Source organism: Ammospiza caudacuta, chromosome 11 (genome assembly GCF_027887145.1).
Source record: "Ammospiza caudacuta isolate bAmmCau1 chromosome 11, bAmmCau1.pri, whole genome shotgun sequence".
In the NCBI taxonomy this organism is placed as follows: domain Eukaryota; kingdom Metazoa; phylum Chordata; class Aves; order Passeriformes; family Passerellidae; genus Ammospiza; species Ammospiza caudacuta.
In genome coordinates, this window is record NC_080603.1 from 15468615 (window position 1) to 15496133 (window position 27519).

General features: G+C 38.2%; 1 protein-coding gene across 9 annotated transcripts in view; it reads right to left on the reverse strand.

Annotated features, from left to right (window-relative positions):
• The window catches only part of DLG1 (discs large MAGUK scaffold protein 1), a 140182-nt gene that overhangs the window by 89368 nt on the left and 23295 nt on the right, over positions 1-27519 (reverse strand). The window lies entirely within an intron of this gene.

Consider the following 27519-nt stretch of genomic DNA (forward strand, 5'->3'; position numbering starts at 1 on the left):
CATACTCATTTTAATCTTGGAAAAAGTTATTCCTGTTATTGAAGCATATTTAGGATAGAAGATATTTCTTTAGGGTTTCTTCTAAACAAAATTCCAAGATCTACATACTACAGCCTAAGTCAAAATAGACATTTTCCTGGTAATTCTTTTATATATCATAACCCAGTAGATAACTGCAAGTAACCAATTTGTCTGTAAGCACAGGAACACTACAGCAAGGCAGTATCTGACAGTGCATAACTTCTAACCCTCTCAAGAGTTACATGCAATTTCTATTTCAGGTTACCACAAAGATCCATTCCCACCATCAGAAACACCTACAACATTACAAAGTTAAGATATACAGGATAAAGTACAAAGAAAGTGCTTGAAATGATCTATCAGTTATCAGCTCCTTAACAAATTCTTAAGCCAACAGTAAAGTAGAAGCAATTCAAGTGTATTTTCTCTAAAAATACTAATTAGCAGAGAAGCACAAGACTCACTTCTTCCATAAGAAATAACTCCTAAGAAGAAAGCAAGAGCATTACAACTTCTGTTCCACAAGAACCAACTCCAAAAACTCTCAGACCTTCTCCTCAGCTGGATGTACCAAAGGAGAGAGAGTGAAGTCTGACAGATGAGAAAAATTGCAATGGTTACTCAAAAAACCCTAGTTTTTCAAAGTTTTACCAGAGAGGATTTACGAGATTATTAACTTTATGATTATTATTAACTTAATAGCTCACTACTACTGGAAGATAAAAGTTCTTTTTCTTTCCCTGCAGCAGTGAGATGCTGGATTGCTCAGCCTCAGACTGCTGCCATTCATCTTTTTTCTGAGACTGACTTGTTTTTCACTTATCAAAATAAAACCCTGAAAGCAATTGACATTAGCTCTCCAGAGCAGCCATATTAAACACTGGAAACAGGGAAGAATTATAATTTAAACAAAGTGTTGGCCAAAAATGCAAGGGTACGTTACCAGAGTATAAATTAGACCACATTGGCAATTAGAGAAAATAAACATTAGAGCTCCAAGAAGCAGAGGAAATGTCTTGAAGCATCAGAGAATGTAGGACTTCAGTGAGCTTAAAGCAGCCTGCTCCACTAATGAAGGCTGTGCTTGTGATTCAAAATATCGCTAGCAGACCTTGAGCTTTGATTTCTTTGAAATACAGGAAAATTATTTGATCTGGAAACTAAATCCACTTTCATCTCAGACAAGATCCTATAGAAACTAGATGTGGATCATTCCAGTTTTACTGTGGGGGCCAGGGCACCCACAACATTCACACAAAAACCCTGAACACACTAATTAGTCAAGTAGTCACAAGTTAATCAAAACTCATTTCCTTTACAGAACAGTTAATATCTTTAGACAAAGCACAGAATTACCTTGCTTTTTTTCTTGAAACCAGACATATTTATTAGAAACAGGTACTATTTGAAACAGATACTTGAACATGACTGAATGTAAACAGGCTCTAGATTTCACTAACAGATGCTATGTTTACATTATAGAGTGTATCAATGCTTATAATATAATAGTGCATGTAAAGTTTTAATAGATCAGTATTTCATTATTTTAATTAAAAATGAAAAAAAATGTTGTGGTAAAAACATTTAACACATACTTCTGACAGAGACACTGCCCCAAAAGATTCTGTTGCATAATACAGGTGTGTCAAAATTAATTTAAAACATTTCTTTTCTGATGCAACATAGTTAAAAGGGTATCTTCAGGATAAATTGAAGATAAGTTTTGAAATAAGTTTTGAAATGTCACCAAACTCTATGGACACTGGTGTAAACTACTGAAAAATCCATTTACTTTAATAAATCAGTGCTAGTTTTGGTGAGATGAAACTCAGAAATGAACCCAATTCACCACAGTGAAATAATTTTTCAGGCCCACAACATCCCTGCTTCAATGCTCAGGCCTAGTAAAGTTAGACAAAAAAAAGTACAAAGTTATCTGCAACAATATGCAGGAAAAACAAAGATTTTCTGGACATTTTATAGCACCATTTTTCAAAACAGAGAACACCCGTTCACAGGAAAAGCACAGAAAAGTTTTAGGAAACCTTTCTAAGAGATTCGCTTTAGTCTTCCTAGTCTCTTGTCTGTATTTTTAAAAGGAGCTATTTCAAACTCCCTCCCTTCTGCAGACTTTAGTCGTCCCCACCCACCAGCCATACAATTCCCAAGTCACTGCTCACTTCCAACAACAAATCCCAGGAACACCCAGGCTGACTTACAGTCTGCCCCTGCTGAAGTTTTCATTTTCACTGTACAGGTCCAACCATAGTTACAAAGAGTTAAGAATAAAAGAAGACTGGAAAAAGTAAATCTAACAACTTGAGTTTGATAAATATACAAGACCTCACAGGGTCAGACCCTTTCTGAAGCAGTATGAATAGGCAGCATGATGCAACCAAGTAGTTTTAGATCATTTGCACACAATTCCCCAAGTTTAAATACTTGTTCTTTTTTCAGCATTTCTCCATTGTACCAGTTAAACTAAATCTGAGAGGACCCTTCCAAAAATCATTCCAGCAACTGAAGTTCTTGTGAAGCACTGTTTGACATGCAACACTCCCATTCCTGCAAAAAATTACCTGGATGCAATGCCGAAAAGAAAAGGGTAGAGAAGTCTGAATAGCTACATCTCCCCAGCTTTCATAACTCTGTCACCATTCAGCAGAAAATAACTTTCAACAACTCTAATAACAAAAGCAACAATACAGAATATTGTGCATATCTTGCTAAAACAAAACTAATCAAAAATTCATAATACATTAAAGATGTAATGAATTTGTACAAGTCTTTCCTGTAGTCTAGTGCTAAACCAGAAACTACTGCTTAGAAAAATAATAGTGCCTTCCACCTAAAGGAAAAAAAGGAAACAAAACTAAAGGGGTGCTCCACAATTGCAGAACTGAAGCCAACTTGAAACTTATTTGTAAAAAAAAAAGAAGACTATGAAAGCCAAATAAAATCTCTTTGTAGGTAAACAGCAATTCAGACTGGTAAGTTAAAAGGCTGTGAAAAACAAAAGGAACTTAGTACAAGAAAAGATTATAGTATTCATGTCTTTTTAGATCATGTGTTCGTGTCACTGATCATGGAACAGGACATTCAGTATAATTTTCAACTTAGGCATCAACATATGATAAACTGAATTATCTGCAATATTGGAAGAAGGTTTTTTGATCTTTGGGTTTGCTTTTTCAAACATAAGCTCAGTATTTTGAGTAACTAACTGCTTCATTCTCAAATAAAAGCACTAAGTTTTCTCTAATAACTAGAGCTATGAAAAAGACATAAGGCATTTCACCCTTCTTGAACAGTTTCAGTTTGACATTGTATCTTGAATATAAGTGCTCATAACATGGTTATTTAGGTCACAGTGTTCCATCATATGTCAAAATGCACAGCTACTGTTAAACTTATTTATGTAATGCTTCATGTCATGGACATCCACAAATAATAAAACAGCTGAAGATAAGGATATTTCTAATATTTGTAATAAAGTAATATTTGTAATAAAGTTCACCATTCCAGAAGGCTGAGGAAAAGAGAATAAAGAAGGAATGCTCAGATTGTGAATGTTCTTTTCATGTGGCCAAAAGGGATAACTGAAAACACTATTTTGTGTGATTACTTGTGTGAAATTAATTGTTTCATTAGGTGAAGGACTGGTACAGGTACCCTGCATTACTATTTCACATTGAACACGAAGTAAATATTTAGATGACAAAGGCTGTATCTTCTCAGAGGACAAGAGCATTTTATTTTTAGTACTATCCAGCCCTACAACTTTTATTCAAAAATTGACAAGTGCCTGGTGCAAAACCTCTCTGCACTCCAGAGTCGCTGCTCAAGCAGAAACCCTTCGTTCTCCGGGATGCGGGCAATGGAGAGGTACAGCGCGGGCAGCACTGGGGATGGGCAGCGGGCCGTGTTTATCCGCAGGTGACTCGGCCCGGGCACCACCGGCCCAGGGCACTCCGAGAGGCCCCGGGGCAGCGCTCCCCGCTCGGGAGGCCGCGGCCGCCCTGCCCTGCCCTGCCCCTGTCCCGTGCCCGATGCGCCGCCCAAGGACGCCGTGAAGGCGAACGCGGCCCCTGCAGCGCCCCCCGGCGGCCGCCCCCAGCCCGGGCAGCAGGGGCCGCGCAAGGCGGGGGGACGGACGCCGCCATCGCCCGGCCCCGCCGCTCCATGCCCCGAGTGCTGCCTGCGTGCTCGCTGGATATTTTTAGTTTGCTCTTAAAGTGAACAGCGTCCCTGCTCTGCAGCTCAACGGGCAAAATCCAGCCCCGGAGTATTTTCATTCCATGGCTTTCTTCCTAAGTTCACTGTTTAAGCATGAGCATATTGTATAAATAAGGAGCGTGCAGTTCCAGAAAGAAAGAAGAAATCTTAGTGTTATATCAAGTAGTTCCCGAATGGCATCAATAAATAGGTACATATTTCCAACTGAATAATGCTTGGGACACAGGAAGGAAGAGCAAACTCACAACAAGGCAAAGTCTTCCTCCTGGAAATATAGCATTCAACTTCAAGTTCTCTAATATGTATCCTATCAAAAGAGCCATAAAAATTTAGATTCCTCCCTCCTGACATTTATTCACCATCAAGATTTTGTGATACATATATGTATATACACATGTGTATATAAATGCATCACACATGCATATATGTGAGTATATATGTACACACACAACTGATCCCACTTTATAAAATAAAACCTAGTTGAAATATTTTTTGTTAAAAATAAAAAACATGACTTGGAAACATTGAATATATAAAGAAAGTTTTAGAGAGAGATTTCCTAATTTCTGCCTCAAAAGTAACTTCATACACATATCCCTTTAATTTTCAAGTGGCTTTCCAGTACTTAACAGCCTCCTCATATCCTTGACATTGCATATTAATTGTACTGAAATTTTTAAAAAAGACTCTTGACACAACACCGAATATATGCTGTTTACCATTATTCTGATGATTACCAAATTATGTATGTTTTATTCCTCTGAAACCTAAACAGTTGATGTCGTCCTAAAATGACTAAATGCCTGAGGGCACTGTTAAACCCAAACCTGCCACTAACAATTGCTTCCATCAAAATGATGTCAGGAGGCATTTCCAGCCCTGTATCTCAGTGCAAGTCTCCTGTGTATTTAGTTCTCTACAGCTGAAGAAACTGAAAGCCAAGTGCAATAAACTGATTACATGATGATTAATGCTGATTAATGAAGAATGACGACATTTTACATGCGGCATTCAGCAAATTCAAAATGTTGTTCAAAGGGATCTTTAAACAGTAGGCATGATAATTCATTACTTATGTCTCCATCACTAACAGCTCAGATAATTGAGTAAGGCATGGAGCAAAACACACACTTATTTAACCAGAAATTTAAGGTACAATTACATTAGACACAAAGGCAATCATTCATTAAATGCAGCTTACATTTCCAGGAAAGTCCTTTTATAGACCCACCTTACATCCAAACATTAAAGATATTGTGTTGTTGGTACATGCTACTTTACAGTGGCATAGCATCGGAGAAAAACAATCCAAGTTTTTTATGCTAGGAGACATTTTTTCAGACCCTGTGCACTTCAATCGATCCGTGACTGAAATTCCAGAAAAATGCCTCTGTAAGCGCTGCTTGCTGCCTGTCTTTGACATTTAATCTAGGTCCATAGTGTTCAAAAATAAGCCTTTATATAAATAGGTTGAATCCTTCAGGAAAAATGTTGCTTCACGTTAGAAACCAGACCTTATAAAAAAAGCAAAGCAAAAATCCCAAGTCCATTTTTAAAATTTTTGAGTCAGCTTTAAATTTAATTACGTTAGCGCCAGCTTGAAGCGACAACTGTCTCCCGGCCCAAAGTAACACTCAGATGCTCTCAGCCAGAAGCCCGGGTTCGATCCAAGGCAGCTCCACCTGCTGCAGTGCAAGGATTGCAATCTCCTCCATGAAAACAGAGCAAGTCCAGCAGAGCCCCTGCTCGCTGAGTGCTGCTTGCTTAGGGGAGGGGCGAGATGGTGCAGCAAGGGACTCGTTACACGGCCCGGCGGAGAGAAAGCCAACGCTTCCTGCAAGGTGCTTTCGCACTGCACCAATGAGCATGTGAAAGCCCTTTTTGAAATCAGCTGGGTGCAATTATAAAACCAGGGACGTTGTAAGACTAACAGCAGGGAATTTGCTGATCTGCAATTTACACTAGCTTTCTCAAGGAAGTGTCAGCAGACCGCAAAATGAATGGCTCTGGGATATTTAATCCTCATTTTCGAACATTAAAAATTCAAGGTTATTTGACACATCAGAAAAATGGTCTTTAACCTGCTGGTCTACCTAATGGTCTACCAAATGTAATAAAGAAACAGTACAGAAATACATGAATACTCTCCAACTTCAACACAATAAAATCAGAAACTGCTATTTTTCCCCGTTAGCACTATGAAATCACGAACAATCTGGACTATGTATCCACTTGATTATGAAGAGCTCTTGGTAAAGCATTTCAAACAACTGTACACGGGAACACTTAAGAGTTCAAGAAAAAAGCTTTTTCCTTACAACTGAGGTAAACACAGTCATAGTCTCCTTAGAATTTGTTGTTCTTTGTTGTGTGCTAACAAATAAAAGATGCAAAAATTTTTAATGGGTTGTTTGGGGTTTGTTTTTTAATAAAGCCCTATAAGATTCAAACTTTATTTCCCTTTTAACACGTCCAGGGGTCTCTTCAAGATTTCAATCTATTCATGTATTTTTAATAAATTGCATTACACAAACCGATGAAATTGATCCAAAACATGCCCTCTGCACTTATGCTGCTCTTGTAGCATAAGCTAACTTGCCTTTGCAAAAAAACTTCAATAAAATAACAATAGCCATCATTTCTATTTTTTATTGCATTAAGCAGTATTGTAAAGAACTCTCTTTAGGACATAACTATTCACTTCAGTTTTCATCTGTAGCAGCCTTTTGTCATCTTCCTTTTACTTCCTTTGGTTTACCTGATAAGCACCCCTGAGGTAGCAAGTTTAGTGTAGTGTAAAATTGCATCCACACTTCCAGCTCAGAAACTAGTAACTTCATGAATTATACTGAGACACTGTTCTTTATATAAATGTGCAGATTGATGAAACCAAAACTAAGGCAAGATGTCTGGAGAAAAAATGTGTAACTCAGCCCACAGTAAACCTCAAAATAAACTTCATTTGCATGAGGACCTCGTTGTTTGTAGACTCTCCAAGGAAAACCAATGACAGTATTTCCACATTAATAAGCATAGTTTTCTTTCCATTGTGTGCTGTGACCTACAATTTTTCACCAAATAGCCTTAGACATGATTTCCCACTGCAGATCATCTTGTGTGTGTGTGTGTAGCAATATGGGCAGGGCCAAAGGAAAAAATCCAACCCTGAATTTAATTGTCACAAAAAAAGACAGAGAGTGTAAAGAACCCAAAACTGCACCTTTTTTGTTAGAATAGTCTAAGTTAGATTATGTTTTTGTTGCAAGAATATCCAAAGGTAACCCTAAGTAGAAAGGCTGACAGAGGAACCTAAAATCCCTTTTATAGTCCTTCTGCTGGCTGGGGGTCCCAGTAAATGGACTCCTGACTGAAGAAACAGGGCAGAGCACAACTGAGCACACACTCAAACACCACACATGGAACACTTGCAAGGGAAAGGAACACAGGCAGAGAGTGCTGGCTCTTGCCAAACACAACAATATTCCTATCCCACAAAACTACCTTTTCTGCGCACTTTGGATCAACGATCCACCTTACTTCCATACCTCTAATCACATTGTAATAACATAATTTCTCACTGAAATAACACACAGCCAAATGCATGGCAATTTCATGACAACAAATAAAGTCAAAGAGCCAAAAGCAGTTCTTGAATGTTGCAGAAATAGCTTTTTGGGACGCAGAAAATATAAGCTCTAATGTGCCGTGGGCACAGAAGAATCAATAAGAGGAAGATACAGGCTACACATCCACAAAGGATTCCACCAGGAAGATACTTAAGCTTTCTCTTCCTTATTGTAACTTCAGGCAATTACATCTACATTGTTGATGAAGACCACATAAAACATCTGAATCTTTCAGCCATATATTTGCAGCTGTACATAAATAATTGGTTACACTAGAAAATCATTTTGGCCTTCATACAAAGATGAAACTTTTTACACATTTGCCTGCCCACAGGCTTAAAAATACAATGTTTAGACCTATAAAATTAAAATATAGTCTTACATATTTTGCTGACTAAATCCTGAGATTTAACTGTAATGGTTTCACTTGTTCAAAACAATTATTTGTGCCCAGAAGCTTTAAAAAAAGTTGTTAGCATAAATCTTTCTGAAATATGAACATACAGTATGTTCTCATATGGAGAAACATATGAAACAGAAGATTTCCAAGTCTACTTTTGAGCTCTACAGAAACATATCCACACTTAATTATTGCTCTGACTCAAATTGACGGTTGAATTAACATTTCAAAACACAAAAAATAATGTATTAACACAATGACTAAGCCCTTAATTAGAAGAATATGGCCTTAACTACCTATCACTTCTCATTGCCAATTCATTAGTCTGTATTTTGTATTATCACATAAAAGCTCCTACAGTCAGAGTTCACCATTTCCACATTTCCTCAAAAGTGTTCTGAGTGAAAATAACTGGTTTCATCCTTACAAAAACACTACCTAAAATGAATTTTCTTTATTTCAGGCTTTGTTTGAATGTTTACTTGACAATAACCTATCGTTATGTATGGCTCCCACATGCATAATAAAAATCCCCACATTATGATCTTCAATTAGTGAGCAAGACTAATTTTGTTGTCTTAATATAAGAAAGTTCCCTGAGCACTAAGAATATTGGATAGAGAGAAACCAGAGCTATATAGCATCAAAAAAACCACAGTATGAGACTTTCATAGAAACTTAATGCTTCAGTTCACCAGCACTTGCCAGCTATTCTTGAGGGAACACAAGTAGTACCAATTTCATTGATCCATGTGTTCCACCTGTATCCTCAACACAACACAGGCTGGGAAACAGCAATCTCATAAGCAACAAGACCTGGAACTCTTATTGAAATGAGTAGTGAAGGTCTAACTTGACAAATGTACCAACTGTTCAGACTGCCAAACCAAAGGGGAAAAGGCTTCATAATTCTTCAGACAGAGCATGTCCCTCAAGTACCACTGCAGGCACCTGTAAGACTGGTGGGACTCAAGCTTTGGTGTCCCTTCCCCAGAAGCCTGGGCTGGTACACTTCTGGGATATGCAATACCATCCAATTGTTTTAAAAATGCACTTTTTATCATTGGAATTACTTAAATCTAAGAAACTTATTTTATCCTGTTTTCTGCATAATAGTAGTGTGTAAGGTCTTCAAAGAATACACAGAATTCCAAAATGATAAAGAGCTCTGCAGAACAGCTGGGATGCTGGTTTAAGATTACCCCATACTAGCACAGAGCTCTAATGTAATGTCTGCAATTATTTCTTACTCAAGGAGTAGTAATTTTATCAGCAATTTCTATAAGGCAAATGAAATTTGAACACTAATTTGAGAACAACTGATTTCTGGTACAAACTGCATCCATCAGCACCCAGGAAGCTCTTTGGCTCTGCAGTTCTTGCTCCCTGAAGTATTAGATGACCATCCAAGACAATTTTGAGAGAGTAGCCAAAAAATGTACTGCTTGTTCCTGCATGCTCCTGAACTGCCAAAAAATCATTTGCACCATTCTTTCAGGCAAAGGGGTTTATAAACTCAAAACACTGTGAGCTGAAATTCTCCATCTAAAGGGCATCTTTAACAGGTCTCCATTAGAAACATGTTTTTGTCAACTCAGCAGGTAAACATGTTTGCAGGAGTTAAACCAGCAGGCACTGCACATCCAGTTCACAATGCTGATGTGTATATGTCCTTTTCAAGCTTAACACTCATATTAAAATTTGCAGAATACACCTGTATGTGTATTAAGTTTCCAAAACCCTGAAGAATACCACAGCCTCATTAGCTTCAGAAGGAATGTGAAACATTACTCTGGAAAGAGGAAGCTGAATAATAGTTGCCTTTTTTGTTTTTAAACTTGCCCTGCAATGGCATTTAAGCCCAGAATAGGTCCTATGAATAGAAACTTTTCAGTGGGTGTTTGTGATTTTTCTCCCAGTTTATTTCAAGTCTTAAATTGTTACATATGAGACAGATCTGGGACATCACTCCAATGAGGTCCTTGATAATGCTTGACAAGTCAAGCCAAAAAACAGACAAGACTGTCTCCCTTCCCAGCTGAGTGACCATCACCATGGGCATTTGTATAAGCTTGCTTTAGGAGTTTTCAGTCCAAAACAGAGGAGAAAAATATAATGCAATATTGGAGATAGAACCCAGAGGTGTCTGCATTATCATGTCCTCTATATGCAAAAATAATCAGACTTCAAAATATGTGGTGACAGACAGAGGAGTGTTCAGAAGCCAAACTTCATGAAAAACAGACTTTCCTGACAATTACCACTGAATAAAGGTCCTACATATTCCAAGTGTGATTTCAAAGCTATTTAGTCATATCATTCATCTGTCAGTTCCTGCCTCTTAGTAATTCTAACATTACAGTTTAACTTCAGCCAAACTGACTGGAGGAATAGAGGTCTCTGAGGATATCAATCATGTGCAAGTTTCTCAGAAGTAGGTTGCAAGCATAGAATAAACACCAAGAAATCCCCACCACAGGAATAGGAAACAAGTGAGAGGGTAAGGCTACCTAAGCAACAACAAGCAGAATTTGTATAATGAGAAAAAGAAAGGATTAAGAATATCAAAGGGGAGAGAGTTTAGCAAAATGCTTTATGTTTATATTAAAATAAAAGCATAGCTTGACAGAAAGTTCTAGGTAGTACTATTTTCTAAGGCAGGCATGAAGCCATTGCATGTTTTGGAATTAAAAATGCCCTGAGTGAAACATCTTCCTTTTCTTCTGATGTTTTCAAAGTATTTTAGCACTACTGGAGCATGCTTTACATCTTTAGTTTTCACACAAGAAGTTCCTGAGAATGAGAGAGGTCACAGAATTGGCTAGTATGACTTTTATGAAAGCCAAAAGTCAATGTTATTTTTTCCTAGATGGAAACCACCAGAGTCAGGAGAACATCTTCAATACAGACTAGGAAATGACTGAAAAGAAATGGTTCCTTTTGCAATACTTGAAGTTTGATCCAATAAATACACTGTACATGCAGCAGATAGACACCTATCTGACCTTCTGTTAAATTTACTGCAGACAATTATTTCATTAGCAACATCTCAATGAGGGAAAAAACCAAAAACATTACTCTATTTTGAATAAACTGTACTGTGATTAGAATAGAACTCAAATAGAAAATTCCTAAAATCAGAATGTACTACATTGCTTAAAACATATTTAACATGTCCAGAAACAGTCTGTGGTAGGTTGATGACAGGTAAGGATCTAACCAGCCACTCTCTCCCAGAGTGATGAGGGAGAGAATCAGAAAGGCAAAAATGAAGGGGAGAAACCTCATAGGTCAAGATAAATAAGTGAAAGGGGAAACAAAAAAACAAAACCAACCAACCACACATACAAGTAAGGCAAGCCAAATCACTTAACCACCAGCAGATCAATGGCCAACCTCAGCAACAGCCACTTCCTCCTAAATTATTGCTGAGCAAGAGATTTTAATATATGAAGCATCTTTTCAGTCAGTTTGGGTCAGAGGCTCCAGCTGTATCCCCTCACAACCTCCTGCCCACCCCCAGCCTACTTGCCAGGGCAGCAGGGTGAGAAAGTGAGAGGCCCTGACACGGTGTGAGTGCTACTCAGCACTAGCTAAAACACTGGCATCTTCATCAACAGTTTGTCACAATCCAAAACACAGCACCATATGGGCTGCTGAGAGGAAAATTAACTCCATCCCAGCCAAACCTGCTACCAGTCTGACCTGAAAAGTCCTTTAGTATTAAAAACTATGAGATCTTTGCATTCAAAAAACACTAGTGAAATCATTCTGAGTAAAAGTATGTGATTAATCTAAAGCTGCCTTTGATGTGTTGGTTCCATCTGTCCATACAGGAGGAAAAGTATTGATATATAGCCCTAAATGGTTCCATGGGACTCTCAAAAAGATTTCTAGTGAGCAACAGACACTGAATCACAAAGATAAAACTGCTAAACTATAAAAGCCCTCCTGAAAGACCCAAAAGCTTTGCAGCCTTGCCTCATCCCTCCCCCACACCTTCAATGAAGATTTCACCCAGTCACTATGTGATGTGCATGGACTCTAATCTTGAGTGGCAATTATCAGCCAAGCAAGGTTACATTCTCAAGGCTATACTCAGTGGGAAAGATTAAATCCAGCAGGATGTGATTAGCTGGAACTGCTCTCCACAGTGTCAAGACCAGGCTGGAGCAAGGATGTGATTTCACTCTGGATTGTTCCCTGTAGGACCCAGGCTGACTAGGCTAAGCACAGCCTCCAAAACATGGTTTTCCTTCTGCACCTATTGGGCTTTACAGAAGGCTAATTTGAAGCCTGCAGAACTCTTAGAGGAGGAGTGTGATGGGAGGAAAGAGGGACAACACCTTTGAGATTTATTCCAGTATGTATAACATGTAAAGATCCTTCAGTTATTGTAGAATTGCTCAGAATCTGATTCATCCCATCCTATCTGTTTGAACAAGTTCCTTCAGGAAAAGCAGTTTTCAGTAGTGGAATACTTTCTAAATGGTCCGTGCAAAGTAGCCACAAAAAGTAGATCTGCTGCTGAATAATTCACAAAGAATTAATAAAGCATCTGTGCCTCCCCTGAAAAAATAAGGGCAGACTGGTAAAAAAACAAGTGAAAATGAGTGAGAGAAAATATATTAATAATACATGTCTTTTATCTGGTGAAGCCTCAAACTACTCCAGATTCATCTCAATTGCTGTTCATGCTTCTTAACACCACATCAAGAAGAGACTGTAATTTGACATATTTGGTGCTACATCAAAGCAGCAGAGCAGAAAAGAGATGAGTCTAACAACCTCTCATAGCCAGGAGATGCAGTGCTTGCACAATACTCCTAACAGTGGGGGTTTCCCCCCTGCAGACAGTGAGAAGGTTCTTCCCAGAGACAAATGCAACTCAGTCCTTCAGCCCTGCTGTTTTAAAAACAGTGAAAGCTGATCACATCTCAATTATAAAATAATCTGCTAAGATCAGGATGGAATCTCAACAGCAGTGCTGGTCTGTCAATGTTTAAATACTTGCCATACATTTCTGAATACACAGAGGACTGTCATTAGGTTCTATAACAATTGCTTTCAAAAAGATTTTTCATACAACAAAGTTGGTACAACGCTTAAAGCAGAAATGCCAATGGTTTATTTCTTACATCACTCTAATGAATCTAAACATTTCAAAACCAGAGATGACACCTTCCTCTGAATAGGAAACAATTCATAATGCTGCTTTTTGACTCCAATGGATAAAAGCATTTGCTAGCTTACAGTTTTAATTCACTGCAACTTCATCACTTTCCCCATCTTAAAATGCAATCCTCTTATGGGCAAGGACTACAATTGCTATCTCTATCCAATCCAGGTGCTAAGGGTGCTGGTGATTAACACTTTGTCATTAACTGGGAACAGGTAAGGAGGGCTGTTATTGCCTGCAGGTCACTGACTCTACTGCCCCTTCCTGCCAAACTAAAAGGTAAAGGGGAGAGCTGAGGAGAAGCCATAAGCAGTTCAGTGTAGCACTGACACTGCTAATAAGTCAGTATCACTTCTCTCCGTTCTTCAAAAGTATTTTTCAAAGTATTTCTGCTACTTTTAGCAGAAGTTCTCCTATGGAGTGCTCACTAATATGGTCACCAGTACAGTAACAGTTTCAGAACTTGCAAATAAGGACGAAATACCTTAATTAACAAACTGAAAAATAAAGTTGGGGAGTGAAGGTTATTACTTTAAAAAAATTGAAACCACAAATTACAACTGAATCACCATGACAGAACAGCTTAAGCAAGAAGTGTGGGGACTTACTTGATCTGAACTTGAGCTCCACAAAGGAATCTCAAATCACATTTTCTTATAGCAGGTTGAATTACCTAAATGCTCATAATGAGCATTTAGATAATTACAGTGAAAATTACTGTCAAATTAGAGCCAAATTTGCTAAGAATTCAAGCAATGATGCATTAAATACTATATTATTCCCAAGTGCCATTTCCCTGGCCACAAGCAAAGTTTCAAAATATTGATCCTGGACTCAGTGTTACTTAACAACCCCAGAGCTTCTGCATATTAACACGGGTTTTTAAATCACAGCATTTCAGCAGGAATGTAGGGCAACAGTTCTGACAGGCATCAGTCCTAAAAACACCAGCAGCTGTTGGCAAACTAATTGCACAACTGTTCAAAACAGAATATTTCTCCTTAGTATGTTTCAGCAAGATGCTACAGAAAATAACACCCTAGTTCAGCTTTGAAATTACTTCAGTTAGGACCCAAATACCTGAGTGAATGTGACAGCATGTTATAGCTAATGTAGGTCATTCTCCACTTCTCCTCCCCTCTGTTGCCTTTAAAACACCTAGAAAACAGAACCTCAACTAAAATTATAGAGAGGTTTTAAACCACCAAGTGGAACAAAACTACTAGCTTAGAAAAAAAATAAAGAAAAGCAGAAAGTATTACTTTTCTGTATAATTTTGAGAGAATCATAAATCTTGCCTAGTGGAAACATTTCTGATCATCTCATCTGATAAAAGACACAAAAATAAAAAAATTATAGGGAATAACATCAAGGATAAAGATACTCAGTGGCTTCTATTTGAGAAGCTTAACTGACAAAGCTCTTCATCTTATAAAAAGCAAGCAGCTGAGTTGGGAACGTGACATTCAATCTTTGAAAAGATGAATGGCATAGAAAAGGCACATAAAAGGCAACTACTAGTTAAGACAACACAGGCATTAGCAGACAATTAAATTACCCAGCAGATGTTTGAAAGCAAAGAAAAGAAAGTACTGCAGAACTCATTGCCAAAAATATAAAATCAAAAAGGAACAGAGCAAATCAACAAGCTAGGGTCTAATAAAAATGTGTAATCACTATCTCAGGAGTGGGACAGCCACTGAGGTGGGCACTTGTCCTTCATTTACAATCATCAAATAGAATCACTAGGGCTGCAAAAGACCTCAAGGTTCATCAGGTCCAACCATGAGCCAGGCCCTGCCATATTCAGCACTAAACCACATCCCCAAGTGCAACATCCACGTGCCTTTTGAACACTTTTCACCACTTCCCCAGGCTCTCTATTCCAATGCCCAACTGTCCTTTCAGTGAAGAATGATTTCCTAATGTCTAACCTAAGCCTCATCTTAAGATGAATTACCAGTCATAGCTGGAAAGGATCCACAAAGATTACCCACAAGTCCAACTCCATTTTTTATGAGTACCTATACTCTGAAGAATTCAATTTGCATCACCTACTGCCAGAGCATCAGAGATTCAGATCAACTCAAGGCTGCCCCTGGGCATCTTAACTACTGGTTAAAGAAAGGCTGATATAACAACAAACAGAAAGGGAAAGGCAAAGGGAAGGAAACTACAAAAAACTTAATGCATTGTGCACTTCAGTGCTGGGCAGCATCCAACAAAGCCATACAACACAGAATGCAGGCAAGAAAGTTTTCACATTCCTTCTATGTTTATTTCATGCTTTAAGAGAAGTCATCACAGAGAGCTGAAGTCACTTCATAGCACTTGGATTGCTGAGGACACACAAGTTTAAATTAAGAAAGGAAGAGATACAACCAATACTTGCCAGAGTTCTCAAAAGCCCTTTAAGACATTTCATGAAAAAAAGCAGAGATCACCAAAATAAAAATGGTTTAGTGTTGCTCATTCTCATATTACAGAAAATCATTAAATAAGCTAATGAAGGCTGGGATAATCCAATTTTAATGAAAATTACCACATGCATATATTTGTATGAGGGATGTGTTTGAATATTAACTATATAAAGGAATTTCCAAAATAATACAGGACTACAGAAAAAATATGTAATACCAACAAGATTTGACAGCTTCACGATCAGCAGGTCAACAAATTACCATCAGCTCTGTAACCTGCAGTTAACCCTTCATTTCTTTCTAGTGTTCAAAAGAACATCCTCACATACTTCTGAAGTCAGAGGGGCAGGGCAGCTCTGCAGACCCTGGGCAGCAGATCCCATCCTGTCCTTGGCTGTCACCCTGAGCACAGCAGATCCCATCCTGTCCTTGGCTGTCACCCTGAGCACAGCAGATCCCATCCTGTCCCTGGCTGTCACCCTGAGCAGAGCACTCTGAGCACAGCAGATCCCATCCTGTCCTTGGCTGTCACCCTGAGCACAGCAGATCCCATCCTGTCCTTGGCTGTCACCCTGAGCAGAGCACTCTGAGCACAGCAGATCCCATCCTGTCCTTGGCTGTCACCCTGAGCAGAGCACTCTGAGCACAGCAGATCCCATCCTGTCCTTGGCTGTCACCCTGAGCAGAGCACTCTGAGCACAGCAGATCCCACCCTGTCCCTGGCTGTCACCCTGAGCACAGCAGATCCCACCCTGTCCCTGGCTGTCACCCTGAGCAGAGCACTCCGAGCACAGCAGAGGGCAGCAGCTCTCCACCGCCAAGGCTGCATCTCCCTGCTGGCAGCAGCCTTGGGAGGTAAGAATGCAAACCACTAAAAGGAGAGTGTATTCCTGCCTTCGAAGCCCTCCTTTTACAGAAGCACACTTCACTCTCTACAAATACAAAAGAAAAATCACTCTGATATGCAAGCATCAGATCTGAGCTAAAAACAAAACCAGAGAAGAAACAAGTTGACTCTATCAGAAAGATTTTATTTCCTTCATTGCAGTCACAATCTGCTGCCCAAGTTGCTTCAATGTGCTGTTGATACATTGCAGAACGCTGGTGAGCCAATGCACAGAACCTAAATTTTGAGTTCCTGAACGAACAGATGAAGAAACATTTTAATTAGTGGTAGAAAAAGTAAAAGGTTTTCAGATTGCCAGTTAGCAATCACTGAGTTGAAACAATCCTATTTTAAAATTAACTTCCCTATTTAGAGTTACCAGATATGTACTTTTACAATCCCTGTGACAGCAGAGATACATTAGAATATGCTACAAATGGTGCTTAAAGGATTTGAGATGACTAAAAATCCTTCTTTTTGGATCCAACCCAATCTGATGCTTTTTGTTCAAAATGCAAAGTGAGACATTTTTCTGCTAGATCTCTCACACAGCCTAAACACATAATAAACAACTTAATATGATCTTTAAAATCATCTAGCTACATCATAATGAGCTTGTGTTATCTACATTATTGTTATAAAAGTCTTTAATTAACTAATTACTTTAGCAGCAAGGATCCTTTTGATTTCCAGCTTTAATTTATTTTGGCTTAATTCTTATTGTTCCCATTTCAGCATCATCTCATTTGAAAAGTCACTACCATCTTTTGAGTTTGGAAACATATTCCCTAAGCCATCAAGACAAACTCTTCCAACTTTTTTTTTCCTGCCCCTCCTTTCCAGACAGCACTTCCCTCACCAGTACTTCCAGTTGTGTATGTGCAATTTGCAGTGATCCTTATATAACACACTGTAAAACAGAACTTTTCCATCCCCTCAGTATACTCTGATGCCCTCCAAAGAGTATTTCAATCAAGCAAAATAAGATCAGGAACAGAGTTAGAGAGACCATGCAGCTTCCAGCCCAACTACAGACTTCTTTCCAGTCGCTTGAATTACAGCTCCTGGCCTAAAACCAGCTGTGTACATCAGATCCAGTGAAAAAACTATTAGGAAGTTAGTAAATAAAGAAATTTATTAATTTTTCACCATACAAGTGATATTTCTTTCCAGGAAATTTTCTACAAACAGCTCTCAAGATGCATTTATTCATAACAGATCACTAAGTTAAACACTAAGTTAAGTGCTTAGATCACTAAGTTAACTAAGTATTCCCTTGCCATTTCCTTAGCCTGAAGAAAGATGAAGCCCAGCAGGTTTCATGAAAAGAAAGATTTCATATAATAAATAGTTCTCCTTTTGCCTTCTTGAGTAATTGTTTTTATAGAATTTAATTACAAATAGCAGCAGAAAGGTAATTTGGTTGGGGATTGTTTTTAAAATGAACTGCAACAGCATATCACTTCAGACTGCAGAATTATTAAAATTATTTCAATTTCTTCTTCATTTTGAGTCTGAAGTTCTTTTGAGGAGAACTGTACCTGAATTAACTAAACTAAAGCTAAAGCAACCCAAGCAGTAGATTTTTCAGACTCAGTCATGTGATATACTTGCATTTTACCACATATGAATAGGTTTTGGGGTTGTTTTTTTCCAAATAGAAAAACAGCAGACTGAAGAATCAGACACAAGTCTCTTTCTGAGTAAAACATTTACAAAAACATACAGGAACATACTAGAAGTCAAATGTGTACAGCTTTGAATTACTACATATTTTCAAAGAAATAATGAGCATACAAAAGTGAAAGGCCATCTTTTAATTACAGGAGAAAAATGGACCAAGTTCATCATTATAACACTATCTACAGAGTGTTAGCTAAGTCCAAGAACCTTGCAAGAAGTGACTGTTCCATTCTGGATTCAGTGCTACCACATTTGGCCAACCCACGCCAGCAGCGGCAAAGCCTGAAGAGCCTTTGGAGTTTGCTTAAGAGAAAAGCTCTGGAGATACAAGATGTGCAAGTGGTGTGTCACCTACACAATGTGCAAAGCACTCCTCAGCAGTGGTGTCCTCACCAGGTAATCAAGGCACCCCAAATGCAGGTGGCTAAATGCAACTATCACACAATTTTTCCAAAAGGCAAAAAAGAACAGCCAGAGAAGAGAGAATTCTCTGCAGTGGTTCTCCATCTTAAAGGAACATTTGAGAGAACTGTGAATGAAGGCCGGCACAGGCAGACCCACCAAGGCAAGAGCAAAAATGTCCTCAACAAATCTTATTTGTAGCACAAGTAAACTCACTGTTAGAGCACAAAGACTGAAAGAAGGAAGTAATTATTGTTCTAATGTTTTCACTGCATGAAGGGTAGGGAACCATTCTTCCAGGCAATACGGGCTTGTCACTAAAACCCCCTAAGGCCTGTTCATTCTTTGTTGGGCATTTAGATGAATTCAGAAAATGCTGATGATTCCTGCCCACACTGACCTTTAAGACAGCAGCTCTCAGTTATATTTTAAGTATGCATTAGAATTTCATTAAAGAATATCCTTCCCTCCTCAAAACCAAGATATGGCAGTATATGGTCTTCAAAGAAACATATCCTACAAACACAGTAACCTAACAAGGTGTAATATCCCTTAAATACTGCTGTTCTGCCCCTGAATATGTTTTCAAAGTTTTACTTTTTCTTGTCTGGTAAATACCAGTCCTAGGAATGAGATTCAAGTAATATTATTCCCACTTATGAAAGTATGAGTAATACCCCCTGACAAAACATCAGACTATGATTAAGCCTCAAATAAAATGTAAAAACAGCCCTCATGTTAACAAAGCCCTGGTGCAATGCACTGCATTGACAAAAGAAGTGATCAAGCACAGGGCTGGTTGGCTAGTAAAACAAATCTGACTAGCAGCATACCAGATAATCAGCCAGTGAGCTCAGCCATCCTGAAATCTCACTTCAAATAAGAGAGGAAGCCTTTTGGGGTTTTTGCCATCAAGAAATCCAAATAGCTCTGTCTCCTGAAGGAATCGTGTTAGAGACCATATGCCCAACTACGAACAACCCTACATTTATTCACCCACTGTTTTCTCCCACTGTTTTCATTACAACAGGAAACTATGCCAAAGTTGTTCACTCAGATGGTCCAGTTCCATGAGCAGCAGCCAAACTGAGCAAACAGATTCTGCTGCAGAGAGAATCACTGCTCTTCTCACCTTCTCCTTCCTCAAGTGTTGAGCTGTTAAGTTTTACCATTTTACCTGCCTTTCCAGGGGCATCTGAATCACTTCAACTGCCCAACAGTTAACAACTCTCCATCCCAGCAGCTATCTTCCAATGGTTTAGTGCTTGTTTGACTTTTCCATTAGCTGTTTTCACTCAGTAGCCAGCTGAAAAGCAGAGTTCTAGCAGGTTCCTAGCAGGTGGGCAGTGAACAAAAAGGGGTAGAAGCATTCTCAGCAGCACCAGCAACTGGGTTTCACAGTCACTCATGCAGCCAGAGATTGAATTCTTTTCCCAAAGTAAACAAGGTCAGCAAAGCAAAAGTTATCAGGAATGAATGCTTCACTACTCTGATGCCATTAATACCTGGAAAATTACTCAGGCTATGATTATCAGCTCCTCTGAAATAAATCCACACAGCTCCAGGCAGGAAAATTGAGTTACACAGATGCTTTGAAGGGGTCTTATTTGTAGGATTGATTTCAAAAAGTTATTCTCCTTTTTTACTACAATTTTCAGCATCTCCATTCTCAACATGTTCCACACCATGTTCTCAGAGTCAGTCCAACTCCCTGGTGCAATAACCAAATATAACCCATTTGTCATTTATTTCTAGTATTAATTAGCAGCTTTTTCATTTCAAGCAGAAGGAGAAATAAGTACAAACACACACAATAACACAAGAGCTTCATGTTAAATTCATCAGTTTCATATAAACATCTCAGGAGCCTGATATTCAGTTTCTTGTAGCACACAAATTCTAATAAATATCAACATCACTGATGCCAGCATGAATAACTACACAATCCTATTAACTTCTGGGTTAAACAGCCCTGTATGCTTGCAGCCATTTAGAGAGAGCAAGCAAACACAAGTAAACAAGGATTAACTTAGAAGATGCTCTGTATAAAAAGCAAACAACAAGGATTTATACCTTTGGTCTGTACTCTATGTACATTTTGATCAGACTAGATAATCCACCTAAGGAAAAGCCAAAGAACACCACAGAGCAAGTGCCTCTGGCTCAGGATGTTCTTGAGTCTTAAACTGCTTAAACTCCCAACTGTCAGTAGGGAGAACACCAAATACCATGTTAACAGAAAGAGAACTCTGAAATCCAGATAACTTCCTTAGAAAGAAGTTAAATGCAGCCAGTTTATTATATCCTTGTAATCCATATATAGTAAGAATGTAAATTTCTAATAATGATTTGCTTTAAGTTAGTCAAAGTTTTCTCCTACTTCCCTATACAGCTTTTCAGATTCTGCATATCAGGTCCCTTCATCATTTCCTCCATCATACCTGCATCACTCTTGGTGTCATCAATAATCACCTTGAAACATATTCATCTTCAAAACTCTGAGAAACCACTTTCAGTTCCATCCATAGGATTCAAAACATAATATTTCTTAATTTCTTTAGCTACAACCACCTGCTATCTGATGTTGCACTGGGTTTCTTTATTTGCCCTGCACAGATCAGAAGCATAACCCTCTGCCTAAGTTCATTCTGTATATTAAAACTTCAAACTTTTCAAAGGGCTGTTCACAAATACAGGCAGCTGGGACATCATTTCTCCTGCCATGACCATCAGCTCAGTGTTCTCAGCATGTATTCCCCACTGATTTTAGCAAATACCATTTAAACCCAACATGGCAAACATTTCTCACACTTGGTCTCCTATTCCACATGAAAGCTGGCCAATCCTTGAATTTGACACTTCCCAACTATCTAGTAGGCAGCTGCTTCTTTAGCATTGCATTATACATCAAGCTTACATGCAAGAGCAGTATCATAGCATCTGCAGATGCTGCCAACATTAGAGCTGCACCATTTTTTCACTTCCCAAAGCTTTTATGACTGATTCTGCACCCTTTTTTTCAACACTGTAACCAGATGACATAGCAAAGGCAAATGATTTATTATTAGTATTATTCAACTGGCTCACCAGGTAACTATGATTTGTCCAATCAAATATGTTTGGAAAGCAATTTGCTTTTTAGTGAGGACATGGAATGTTGGCAAAATTAAGTCCTTGGCCAAAACCCATTTTGACACATCATTCATATGTGCCAACTTGGCAGAGCTGTTGTGTACTATTAAGTACTGAAAGTATTTCTTAAGCTTTTGGTGTAAAAATTGCCCATATAACTAATTTACATCTCATCAACAATTTTAAACTCAAAATTCTGTATTTTGCTCCTCCACTTAAGAAAACAAATTCGTTTGGGCCCACCAAGTAATTTCTCCATCAAGTTTATACATAAAAGCTTAGCTTTTCACTATTTCTGTTTTCACACCATTGCCTCTCACATTTTATTTCCTACCAACATTTTCAGGTTTTATGCACACAGTACATAACACAGAAGGCTAAAACTTGCATTGCAACCTATGTTTCCTCAAACACTTGTTAGACCTGGAATACAGGATCAAGTACAGTGGAGAATCACCAAGAGGGTCACTTGGCTGAAGCACAATGAAGAAAGGTTCAGGGAACTAGGCTTGTTCACCCAGAGAAAGGCCCTGGGCAGGAGCTGCTAGCAGCCTTCTCACATCTAAGAGGAGACAGTAAGAAAAAAAAACTGGGCCCTTGTTGTGCCCAGCAGAAAAACAAAACCAAATCAAAACCCTGAGTGACCTGGTCTAAGTTGATGCTGCCCCTTCTTTAAGCAGATGGCTGGAGAAGATCACTTTCAGTACAAATTCCATTATGTACAAAATCATTTAAGCTGAGGCAAATTCCAAAACCTGACTATAACATCAATGGGACTCAGCTACAGTGAAAGGCACAGCCAAGGAGGAAAGCTGCAGGAATCACACAAACTCAGTGTCACCTTCCCCACCTGACCCATGCCAGCTGTAGCTGTGCTCCTGTGGTCAGGCCACATCAGGAGCTCAGACTCCCACTTTGTGAGGTCTCCCAGCTTAAGTTTTACAGCTTAGGAAAAAAACCTTCACCTTGCTCCTCTAGTAAAAGTTTGATGCATTATACATTTCTCCTCTCCTGAAATACTGGAGTTTGGTTACTGTCAGAAACAAGGACTGCACCACACTGATACTGCTCTGATATATCCTCTGAAGCAGGATGCTTCTTAGGATTTTGAAATAAAAATGGTACAAAACAATTGTTTTTTCACACTTGTCAGGCTAGATATATTATTTAAAGCTATTCTAGATCATTGTCATTTTAAATTCAACTCCTTTGCTGGAAGTATACTATGGAACAAAGTTAAGAATGACTGCTAAAAATTGTTTTTTCTGGAAGAATCAACGACTTTTCATATTCTGTATTTTTAAGTGCCATGAACTCATTTAAAACTGTGACTTAAATAAAAATCATTACTGTAAGCTCAGCCCACGTGCCTGCTCTTAATAGTATCCATGGTTGCAGTGATGCAAATTTGCCTACCTACATCAAGCCAATGTGCCCACATAAGGAGGAAAAAATACTGTATTAATCAGTATTCTTTGCACTAGATTTGGGCCAAGTAAACCAGTTAGAACATTTGAAGACAGGACAAAAATTAGTTTAATGACCTGTTCACCTATTATGACTAGATCTGAATTTTGAACTAAGCAGAAAAGAAATATCAAAGACCAAATTACAAAAGACTTCTGAAATCCACTATAAAATTTCACTGGCCAAATTCTTCTCTGCCCTAGTCAGAAAAGAGTAACAATGAATTGTTTCAAATATGCCTCCACTCAAGGTAGAGAAAGGAGAAGCATTTAACATTTTTACTAATCCTATCATACATTACATTAATGCTGATTTCAAACTTGCCTTACTGACATGCATTGATTTTTCTTGAGATTTGAAATATAGGTTTATGTACAAAACCAAGGAATGTAGTTTTTATTCGGCTACAACTATTAGATACACACAGGTACACAGGGAAGCACACAGCTCTTTTCTAAGCCCCACTTTAAATAAACTGCTTTAGTTGAAGCTACAAGGTACTGCAGCAGCATTTAGTTAAATGAGGTCAAAACTTCACAAGAAGCAGGCAGGAAGGATGAAGTGCTGATAACACCAGGTGGAAATGCACCATCAGTCTAAGCCCTGCAAGGCTGGGCTGTGCAGAGCTGATCTCTCCCTCTCCTGTGCAACATTTCTGTGAGCATTTCTGTGGCAGTCTTACTTTCTTAGCAGCACAGAGCTAAGCTAGCCATACTAAAAAACAACTCTTTTTCACAGAATGTTTTCTGTTGGCTTAACTTTCCATATAAATTGACTTTCTGCTCTTAGACAAGTAGATATATGAAGGTGAGCAAACGCATAAAATAAAACTAAAGTTTTAAAAAATGGCAGCTCTGCCTTTTTTAAAATAAGTACAGTAAAATTAAGATACATATCAATATAACTGAAATGAAGCAATCAATATCCAATCCAAATCTCACTGTACAAAAGAGAATATTCTAAAATAAATAAAATCAAAATGCCACAAATTACTATCATTCAAACATGATTTTAAAGGGTATATTTAACTTCCAAAAGAACTGTGACAGTTCAGACACCAGAAAGACTCCTTTGCTAGTGAGAGACAAGATAATTTCATTCATTTCAGTCAGCCTTTGCTTCCTTGTGTCAAAAAACCTGGAAAGCATCTTTTCTTTGGTAAAAGCTATCATTAAATTCACCTAATATTCTTAAAGATGTTCAATTTTATTCTACTTCTTGAGAAGAAGTTTGTATAAGCAAGTTTTATGGTTTCAAATTATCCAGAAGAATGCTAGAAGTTAAATCAGTTTGTCAAAAAGAAAAACAAAAAAACTAGCAGCTATCTCAACACCCAGGGAAAGGGGAGCAATACAGAACAATTTTACTACTTAAAGGAAAATAAAAGCCTCCAAAACACCAAACTCACCAAGCCCATATTTCACAAGCACAGTACTAATATATTACATTTATGCATCAGATTTTATCTTTAGCAGTTACAAGTGGACTGCATTAAAAACAAACTTACATAAAACTTTATCCTAGCACAGAAGTAATGACTCTAAGTTATCTGGGTGTCTTCATCTCCAAGCAGCAAGATGTCAAAATAATAAAGCATCTTGAAATATATCCATCCCTAACATGACTTGCCAGATTCATCTTCTTCTCTTTGATGATTATTTTAAACATGTCCTGATATAGGTTATGTAAAACATCATTTGGAATTTCTTTTTCTGGAATAAAAAGCAAACTACTATTTTAGCATATTTAAAGAGAGTGAATTTTTACAAAAGAGTGCCTTACTGCAGAATGAGGGAAAAAAAAACCCCATTCTACTACACTTTTCAATATGTGCATAATTAGTTCTTCAAAGCATTAACATCTAGGATTGCTCTTAGCAGCAACTATGGAATTTATTTTGACGATCTTTTTTAAACTTTAAACTGTACAGTTTAAAGTTTAAAAAAGATCAACAGTAGAAAACCATCAAGGCATTTTCATTACAGATAGCAAAAACTGGAAGAAAGATGCAATAAGAACTTCCGAGATTGTAGGCATTAATCAAAAGCTTTATCGTCTTACCTTTGTTGTTACAATGCATAAGCAATCCATCCTTTCAGCATAGCAGGTATATTTCCAAACATTTAAAAGGTTTATATTCAGTCACAGCTAAACACTATCTCAACAGAATGAGAAAAAGCACACTTATTTAATAGTCAAAACAGCTGAGTGAGTGCCAGCTTTCCCTTTGGATTCATTCAGAGGTAGAAACACCGTGGAGAAAAAGCAGCAGGCTAAAATACAAATGCTTTAACTTTCATGAAAAATTCTTAACCTATTTTGGTTATCTATGTCTGAAAAAGTTAAATGTATCCTTGCAAATATTCCACAAAAGATGTCAAATCCTGTTCCATACCAGTTAAGTACCTCTTCGTATTCTATTTCAAATACTCCTCTGTCAGGATTACCTAACACATGAGCATCACAGGGAATCATTTGATGAAATGCAATACAAAATTATTTTACAGCAAAAAATCTCAATTCAGCTTTTCTTAGCTGGCTAGGATTTCTAAAATGAAGCGTTTGTTCAAAAATAGTTTTGGTTGCAAACAAGTATTTCTCCCCTAACGTCATTTCAGCATTTGCAGACTGCAAAATAACTGATTTCCTAAGCAGTAATGAATGGAATATTCCATGTAGATCAGGGAGAGGAGAAAGTGGCAAGGAAAGAGTAATGCATATTGCAAGAGAAATGCTATTTTGAGCCTTGAATTAACCTAGAATTTCATTTCCTTTTGTAAGGCTGTAATGCTGTGACAAGGCAAAGTTTGAATGTGTAGGCATTGTCTTCTGTGCCTAATTAGCACAGCTGGGAAAAGTCTAACTCTTGGGCACAAAACAACCTCCTGTGCACTCTGAAACACTAACCTGACAGTTCCATCCATTGGTAAGGACCTTATTACATTAATTTCCCACAAGAGGCATTGAAAGCAGCTTGTAAACTCAGCTCCCACTGTCTTGTCCTATTAGGTCCCCCACTAACACCTTTGCTGCAAACACAATGAAGTATATTGAAAAAACTCAATGACTAATTTCAAGCTATTAAATCTCATCTGTATCAATCTGCTTTTACCCCAAGATGTACAACTGACTGCATTTTGCACCAAAACAATTCTAGAATGTACTGTGTATCTAGAGCAGTCCCTTTAAACTTTCTGCAACTCGGCTCCCAGCTCTTCTGTACATACTGGGAGAAGTGGTGTGGGGGGGGCTGTTAGAGGGGATGAAGGGGGTATATAACAAAACTAATCTTGCCAAAATCACACATTTTGTTTTATGGGTGGATGATATCTTTATAGGACAAACTTGAATGGAATTTTAGGACAGATCTTACACCATTCAAAGACTAAGATGATGATTTTTACCTTGTATGTCCACGTCAAGCCAGAGATATTTCTCATTTTTATACTGTCTATAAAATATGTGCAGATTTTCTGCTATGACCACCTAGGTGAAATTCTCACTGCTACAAAGCATCAGAGGAAAAAATATGCATCTTTCAGACTGCTGAAACTGGCTGAACCCAGACAGAAGGCTAAAAGTTCTAACTTCAAAAAACAAAAAAGAACAAATTAGGCTGATGAAACATTCCTGTGTCAGAAAAGGGAGGGAGGGAGGGATTACCTTCATAGCTGAATGCACATGAGCTATCTCACAAAGAAATTCTTGCATTTCCCAAGTACTCTTTTAGGAAGACTACTAGGTTCAGAGAAATTAACAAAGTGCAAGTATCCAAAAAGTTAAGGAAAGGCATTTTTAGGTAACTTGGCACATGTCCAGTGTGTAGGCCAGAAACATCTCCAATGACTAATACAAGACATGCAGTCAGTGCAAATGCACATTTCTTGCACAAACAGCTTTAGGAACACCAATAGCACATGGAAACTTGGCTTGTCCCTCATGCTCTGTCCATGAAGGGCAAAGATTAACAATCCTGCTCACCACTGAAATTTCTCTCAGCCACCTTGGCACAAGATTAGGCTTTTGCAGATTATTCCTGGCTACAATTAGCTTATGTCAAGAATCAA